The sequence below is a fragment of the Pristis pectinata genome, chromosome 5 (assembly GCF_009764475.1).
Source record: "Pristis pectinata isolate sPriPec2 chromosome 5, sPriPec2.1.pri, whole genome shotgun sequence".
In the NCBI taxonomy this organism is placed as follows: domain Eukaryota; kingdom Metazoa; phylum Chordata; class Chondrichthyes; order Rhinopristiformes; family Pristidae; genus Pristis; species Pristis pectinata.
In genome coordinates this window covers 54,076,508-54,085,435 of record NC_067409.1, presented here as the reverse complement: position 1 = coordinate 54,085,435, position 8,928 = coordinate 54,076,508, and positions in this window count along the sequence as shown.

Genomic DNA, 8,928 nt, shown 5'->3' with positions numbered 1-8,928 from the left:
AATTAGAGTCCAAGGTAAAGCTGACAGAAATGTAAATTAGATAGTAAGAGTGTTTATGGATATTTAAGAAAGAAGAGCTAACAAAGCGAGCTTTGGTCCTATGGAAAGTAGATCTGAGGAATTAGTGGGGGACAAAAAAGTGCTGGCAGAATGAATTAACAGGTTATTTCTGTCTATCTTCGCCATAGAGGCTACAAGTAATATCCCAGAAACAGCTGTAAATCAGGAACTGGAAGAGAGGGAAAATCACTAGGGAAGTAGTATTGAGCAAACTGTTGGACCTGCAAGCTGACAAGTCTTCAGGTCCTGTTGGGCTTTATCGGAAAGCAAATGGCTGGTGAGATGCACTGATATTAATTTTTCAAAATTCTGTAGATTAAGGAAAATATGAATGTAGCTTCTTTATTCAGAAAGAGATGGAGGCAGAAAGCTGGAAATTACAGGCAGTTTAGCTTCTGTCATGGGGAAATTGTTAAATTATTATTAAAGATGCCATAGCACAAACTTTGGTAAATTGGTCAAATGGCTTGTTTGCAAAACCATGTTGATTTTGTTTGATTACTGGAAGTTCTTCTGGATTCTTTGAAGAAGTAACAGGTACTCTGGATAAAGGAGAACTAGTGGATATACACAAGAACCTACTGAAGGTTGGCTAGTTCTGCTGGAATGAGTGGAATTATAAATCAAATGTAAAAGGGGCTCTGGAACATTTTCCATTTTGCTTCCAGGAAGGATTTATCACCCCACCACCACAGGTAAGTTGAAATCTGTTGGTTCATGGTGAGCACTTTAGGCCCACTCATGTTTGGCACTGTCCCCATGTGAGGAACCTGCCGTCTTTATAGGACAGAATTTTTTTTTGCTGTTGATGAGTTGATAAGAATAAGGACTTTTTTTCTTGGACCAATGGAATGGATATTGGTTTGAATATAAGGCCCAGAGCCCATTATTTATTTGCAGCTGTGGGAGAAATTGCAATGTATGATTGTGCCTTAATTGTTCATAGGGTGGGGAGGATGAACATTTGTATCAGATTGTGTGCCAACAGATCTCTGTTCCCTGGCTTCCCAATATTCTTTCTGAAGAGTCCCTTATGCTAAGGACTAAAAGTATTATTATAGATGCTTTAGTGAACATTTTTACTTTGTTGCCCAGGAGCCAAAAATCAGTGGCCTGACAGTGAGGGATAAGTGCTGGAAAAACACCTAGTGGTAACTTCACTCCTTGGCCTTGTGCCTTCTCACACCAGGGGTACACCAAAGGCACCACCTGAGTGAAGAGCCAAGTAATTATATAATTGAATTTACAATGCTACAGCAACAAAAATTTAATAGAAATGCAGGTCACAACAATAGCAAACCTCCTGTGGCTTTCTGAAAGATAAGGGTGATAGGGAAATTGTTGGAAGCAGTGATCTAGTAAACCTGTTGTGTTGCACAATGTTTTGTGAGCCATGTATCAAAAATCATTTGCTAAAGCTATTTGAGTATTTAGTACACAGGCAGTAAATGTGGAAGCTCCCAGTTATGCATAATACATGACATAAAGTGGCAATCAACACACAAGATTCTTCTCTGTATGCAAGGCTTTCCATACTAAAGCAGAGTTTAACTTAAGGCTTGGAGTCTGCTTCAGCATTAGTTAAAGGGTGCATAACCTTGGGATGCTTCTTGGGGATTTGAGGCATATATCTTCTTTCAGGTAGGTTCTCCACCCATCCCTACAAGTGATACCTTCTTCCCATGCCCAATACCCAGTCATCTTCATGATCCCATCACTGTAAATCATCTCCCTGATCAAAACACCAACTCTACTGCCCACAGTCGTATCCAGCCTCTCAAATCTTCTTCACCTTTCTCTGCAAGCCTTATCAACCTTTGATCACCTCCACCTCCCTAATTCCTGAAACTCAACAGAGCATTGACCTTGACACAAAATGCAGACATGGCAAACTAAGATAAGATATCTTTATTAGTCATATGTACATAGAAACACCCAGTGAAATACATCCTTTTGTGTAGAGTGTTCTGGGGCCAGCCCACAAGTGTCGCCATGCTTCCAGCACCTACGTAGCATGCCCACAACTTCCTAACCCGTACATCTTTGGAATGTGGGAGGAAACCGGAGCACCCGGAGGAAACCCACGCAGACACGAAGAGAACGTACAAACTCCTTACAGACAGCGGCCAGAATCGAACCCTGGTCGCTGGTGCTGTAATAGTGTTAACCAGTTGATCTTGCCAATTCCTCCTTTTACTGCTGGGACTGGTGTCTAAATTGGGGGAGCAGCGCCCAGACTTGATAAGCAATAGCCTAACATAATATACAAAGTATGATTATATGAGTATGAATATTTGCCAGTTTTCTCCGTCATAATCCCTGGGTACCTCCTGACCTAATAGCAGGACCAACCTAGCAGAGGGGGTGGCAGAGTGGTATACAGGCGGCAGGAAGTTCTGAGCATTTACTCCAGACACGCCTTCAGCTCTTCGATGTTCAACAGCACTTTGATGAAACACTAAAAGCAGTGTGGGCACAGAATGTACTCTGGATGGGGGACTTAAATTCACATCATCAAGAGAGGCTTGGGAGCACAAGCACTGTAGGGATTGGGACTGAGGCAGGCAATGGGTGAAGCAACACAAAGGATAAATCTATTCAACCTTCTCCTCACCAGTCTTCCTATGGCAGATGATAGAACTCATAAACATGACCAACACAGTCCTTGTGGAAACAATATCCCATCTTTACACCAGGAAATGCTTCGTCATGTTGTGTGGCACCTCAATCATGCTAAATGGGATGGACTCTGAACAGATCTGGCAGATCAAAACTGGGCATCCATGACGGGCTGTGGACCGTCAGCAGCAGCAGAAATGTACACTACTACAATCTGTCACCTGGTCTGACATCTCCCTCACTCACCACTTCATTCATGAGTGCCCTGAAGTGTTTCCATTTGTCTGTTACATGCTATTGGACCCCACTGTCTATGTCCGCTATGTCTTAGTAAGTCAGATAAACGGAGCGGCAGAACAGTGACGTTTACCTGATTTGGATGCAGTGGTCCAAAACGTGGCATGGAACTTCACATTCCACTTTCCACTCAAGGTGGCCATTCTGCAATGAAACCGGTTGTGAGACCAGTCCTGTTGCACAGTGTGCAGTGTTGATCTCTGTTCCAAAGGAAGTACGTATTTTCCTCAGTGGGTGCAGCGGAGATTCACCAGGTTCATTCCTGGGTTGAGGAGGTTGCTCTATGAGCAAGAGAGTAAAACTGGCCCATGCTTACTGGAGTTGAACAAAATGTTGGGTGATACAAGAATGAAATAAGGATTGATCCTGAGAAGCTGCTTCCTCAGGCTAGAAAACCTAGAAACAGGGAGCATAATCTCAGGGTAGGGCTGTTGTGGTGGCCATTTCAGACAGAGATGAGAAGTATTTTTCTTTAAGAGGGTTGCTGAATCTTGGAATTCTCTATCCCACTGAACGGAGGCTGAGACTGAGAGAATTTTGGGCAGGATGGGGATCAGGTGGAAAAAGTGAACTTGAAGTATAGGCTCACCATCTCATTGAACAGCAGAACAGGTTCAAGGGTGTATGGCCACGTTCTGCTCCTGTTCCCAACATTGCTGCATGTTGCTTCTGAGACAGGATACCACAGCTCTGCATTTGGCAGCCAGAAGTGAAGGCTTGGGCTGGGCAAAGCAGTTAAAGCCACGAATGGGAAGGAGAGCACTGACATTTTAACAAACAGAGTGTAAGGTTCAACTGAAAACACCCTCGTATTATCCATAGAACTGGTAATTAGTGCTCCTATCATTATGCCTTCTGAGTACATTCTGCAAATCTTGTTTTTTTTGTTGAAAATTCCTCCAGTTACAAGAGAATCTCCCAATTCTTTCAGAAACATGGAAAATAGGAACAGGATTAGGCCATTACAATCCTTTGAGCCTTCCCCACCATTCAATACAATCATGGCTGACACATTCCCACTGTTTCCCCATGCCCCCTGATGCCTTTTGCTTCTGAAAATTTATGTATCACCTCTTATTCCTGTCAGCCAGGAATGCCATACCAGGAATGCCATACCAGGAATGCCATACCAGGAATGCCATACCAGGAATGCCATACCAGCAGGGGCCTCAGAGCAAGTAGTGAGGCTGGAAAGAAAGAAGCAGTGATGGGGAGGAAAGTCTTAAAAGTAAATACCTTTTATATTGTTGACATTTAAATTGTAAGATATAACCAATAGAAATACTGATAGAACAGTGTAGTGTTTTTCTATCGAGTAGGTGTAACGTTCTACATAGCAACACAAGTGGCATTGAGCATTCAATTTCATGGCACTGACCTAAAGCAATTTCAATGCACGAGCAAGTGTTATAGATCAATAGACATTAGAAATCCTATAGGAGTGGCATCTACTGACCTTCACCAAAAAATGGTTACATTTGGGCATGAACATTATCAACGTGAACACTCTTACAGAGTCAACCAGCATGGAAAAAGGCCCTTCGGCCCAAATCATCCACGCAGACCAAGGTGCCTACCGAAGCTAGTCCCATTTGGCTACATGTGGCCCATATCGATCTTAACCTTTCCTTTCCATGTACTTGTCCAAATGTCCTTAAGTGTTGTAATTGTACCTATCTCTATCATTTAATCACTCCCTACGGCTGCTTGTTCCATATACCCACCATCCTCTGTGTGGAAAACTTGCTCCTCAGGTCCCCTTGAAGTCTTTCCCCTCACACCTTCAACCTATGCCCCTTAGCTTTAGTCGTTCCTGCCCTGGGAAAAAGACTGTGACTATGTACCCCATCTACACCCCTCATGATCTTATAAACCTCTGTAACGTCACCCCTCAGCTTCCTTCACTCCAGGCAAAAATAGACCCAGCCTATTCAGTCTCTCCTTGTAATTCAAGCCCTCTAATCCCAGTAACATTGTTGTGATTTTTTTCTGCACCCTCTCTAGCTTAACCACATTCTTCCTATAGCATGATGACCAGAACTGCACACGTGACTCCAAGTGCAGTCTTACCAACGTCTTGAACAGCTGTTATGTGATGTCTCAATTCTTGTATTCAGTGCCCGTCCAATAAAGGAAAGCATGCCATACGCCTTCTTCACTAACCTGTCTACCTGTGTTGCCACTTTCAGGGCACTATGTACTTATACCCCTCAGTCTCTCTGTTTTACAACACTCCCCATGGCCCTGCTGTTCACTGAATATGTCCTGTCCTGATTTAACTTCCCCAAAATGGATCACTTCATGCTTGTCTGAGTTAAATTCCATCTGCCATTTCGAACAAATGTTGTGTAGGAAGTGCTGTGTTTCCAGTGTAATGACCCACTATCTGGAAGTCAGATTTCACTTTTAAGGGTGAATTTTATGATGGTTTCCATCTGCAAATTTGAGCAGAGGAAGCATTCACCTGTACTGTTCCATTTTAAAACTATTATAAATTCAACATCTTTGAAGGGAAAGATTCCCTCAATTTCTCCAATTTCCCCTGGGTGTTGCTTCACATGATTTCTTTAACTTTGTTAATATTAATGAAAAAGGAATCAAACATGTTGACATTGAACATGCATTCATGAATATTATCTCTGTGCAGTATTATTTCAGATGTTTTTAAAGTTTTACTACAATACCAGAGGTAATCGTAATGACAAATTTACTACACAGAGTAGCAAACTCTCAGAAGTGCAGTTACACAATTTACAAACTTACTTACTGCACAGAATGATCAGAAGAATTCTTATCCCACCTTCTTGAAATGAAAGGAACAAACTGTTTCCTCTTATGGTCCTGGTGAAGTGCTTTGCAGGAAAGTTTAGTATTTTGATTGTGCTGTAATGAAGCAGCAGATGCTAGCGTATCCTAAGGCTGAGTTATTTCAAAACTGTTGTTGAATAATAGCAGTTACAATCTGCTAAGAAAGTCTTTGCACAACTGTGACAGATGCATTATGGAAAAATCCAGTATGCTGCCTTTAGAAATCTGTTTTTTGGTACTTATTTTAAAATTATTCTTTAAAATAGTCAGTCCTGACAGCATATTTGGAAAATCTGTGCATCCAGAGAAATTCAGTCACTGACCCAGGAAGTTTAGGCCTTTTTGATGTACATCTATCCATCTAAGCATGTACCCATGCTTATACATAAATAACAGATCTGGGCATGTGGTTGAAACACATTCAGTGAGCATGAAGCTCATGACTAGAGGACATTGGTTTAAGGTAAGGGGAAAGAGATTTAGAGGGGAGGTCCGGAAGGTGACTGGGATCTGGAATACATTGCCTTAGAGGGTGGTGGAACCGAGTATCTCACAACATTTAATAAGTATCTAGATAGGCACATAGAAGGCTACGGACCAAATGCAGGCATGGGAATAAGTTGGTTAAATGAAGTCAGCATGGACATGATGGGCTGAAGGGCCTTTTTCTACATTCTAATACCCTGAATCTATGAATCAGAATTTTTTTAAGATCTTTTCCTGAGAGCAGTGAATTGGATTTTCTATTTAACTTTCTTTTAACGGTAGTGTAGAACCATTTTAGAAATTGACATGGGTGACTTAAATATCAACGCCCTAAAAGTTCTGCCTTTCCTGTGGATATTAGGAGCAAAAAACAAACTGCTGGAGGACCTCAGCAGGTCAGGCCACACCTGTGGTGGCAGAGGGATAGTTGACTTTATGGGTCAAGACCCTGCATCGGTCCTAACCCAAAACCCAGGGACTCGACCCAAAATGTCAACTATCCCTCTGCTTCCACAGATGTGGCCTGACCCGCTGAGTTCCTCCAGCAGCTTGTTTTTTGCCCCAGGTCACAGCATCTGCAGTCTCTTGTGTCTCCATGTGGATGTAAGTCTTTAAAATTTTTGTAAACTTAAATTACATAGAACATAGAACACTACAGCACAGTACAGGCCCTTCGGCCCACAATGTTACGCCGACATTTTATTCTGCTCTAAGATCTATCTAACCTTTCCTTTCCACATAGCCCCCTATCTTCCTATCATTCATGTGCCTATCTAAGTTGTAAGTTTAAATATGCCTAGAACTGATGGGCTTTTAGGTGTTTTAATAATTACTGCAATTTTTGAATCCAATATTCTTCAAATTAATAATGTGCATTTTTACAGCACACTTGTGTGGAAATCCTGACGCTCTGGAAATGCAAGGCAGATATGGAGCAGGGAAGTGTTAAAAGAGTGAGCTGAAATTGCCAGCATAAAGGCACACATTGAAAACATTTTTAAAAAATGGGAGAGGAACAGCAAGACAAAGTAGGCTCGGAAGAGATGAGCAAAGTGTCCTTAATGTTGGAGTTGAGCAAGTGTTACTGCCTGTTTGGAGGACAGAGTGAGGCTGGGATCGAGATTTGAAGGGATCCAAATCAAAGATGAATGGTGGCTAGGAGATGATGGAGTTTGGTAGGGATGTGCATGGGACTTTTTTTTAAGACATCTTTATTAGTCACATGTACATCGAAACACACAGTGAAATGCATCTTTTGCGTAGAGTGCTCTGGTGCAGCCCGCAAGTGTCGCCACACTTCCGGCGTCCACAACTTCCTAACCCGTATGTCTTTGGAATGTGGGAGGAAACTGGAGCACCCGGAGGAAACCCACGCAGACACAGGGAGAACATGCAAACTCCTTACTGACAGTGGCGGGAATTGAACCCGGGTCTCTGGCGCTGTAATAGTGTTATGCTAACTGCTACACTACTGTGAGGGATTATAGAATTTGCTTTTACTGGATTTGGTGTAGAATGAAGGCATGGAGAGCTCCAGGTATGACACATGCAACTAGGGACCAAAGAAAGGAGTTAACAAATACATAGTCAAGCTAAAAATACTGGCGAAAATTGCAGTTTGCAGAGCTTTTTTAGATCTGGAGTAGCACGTTCACTTCATGTGCAGATTGGCTTATGAGAGAATTCATAATTATTATTATGGTGGACCTGACATTCAAAGCAGTATGTGGGATTGATCCCAGTCTGGGAATGGTGTTTAAAAAATGAGGTGGTTTTGCTCAGGGTGCCAATCCAAAGTGGAAGCAGGGAAAAAGCCTACAGAGCTGAAAAGGCAATGTAGCTGACTTTTTACAGCCAGCATGCAGTTGCTGCAAACAGGTTTGGCTGGGAACCAGTAGGTCATGTGTGCAAAAGGCAGGCAGGCTGCAGACCATGTGGGTGAAAAAGGCTTAACCATTTCCCAGCATCCCTCTCCTAATAAAGATGTTGTTTTGTATAATGTGTTTCCATTTGGAACTTAATATTGCTTATTTTAAGTTTAACCCACTTTGGTCTGTTACAGACCATACTTCCACCACCTTCCATTGAAAGGAAGAACAAGCTGTTATTCTGCATCTATCTTGGAAGGGACCCCCTTGAAGACATGAATGAGTTATCAGATTTCTGGTAGAGATAGATAGGTGCAGTTGCCTTTCATAGTCATGAACTATGATCTTGCACCAGTGATCACAGTAGTAGGCTGGATTGAATTGCTCAGGTTGAGAGACTGTGTATTTTTGAGAAGGTTGTAACCTTGGCAAGAGTTGATCTCACTTCAGGATAGGCCGGCCCAGCTCAAACAGACCATTGGTCAGGTGGGCTTGAAAGGTGCCAGGATGTCTCCAGTTTGTAGACAATGGCAGACGAGACTAACAAACTGCAGCTTGAACAGAATAGCTATAGAAAATTTTACTTTGTTATGGTGCAACATGGAGTGTTTATCAATGAGTAAAAGTGTGGTAACCAAGGTGCATGTGCTGTTGCATTGGCACCAACGGAGATGGAAATTGGCAGTAATCCATACAATGGGAAACGTGAAGCTTGGGCTGAGGAAAAAGCCAGGCAGCTGACTGTGAGACTTTCTTGGGAGCAGGAAAACAAGAGCTTAATAGAAGCATG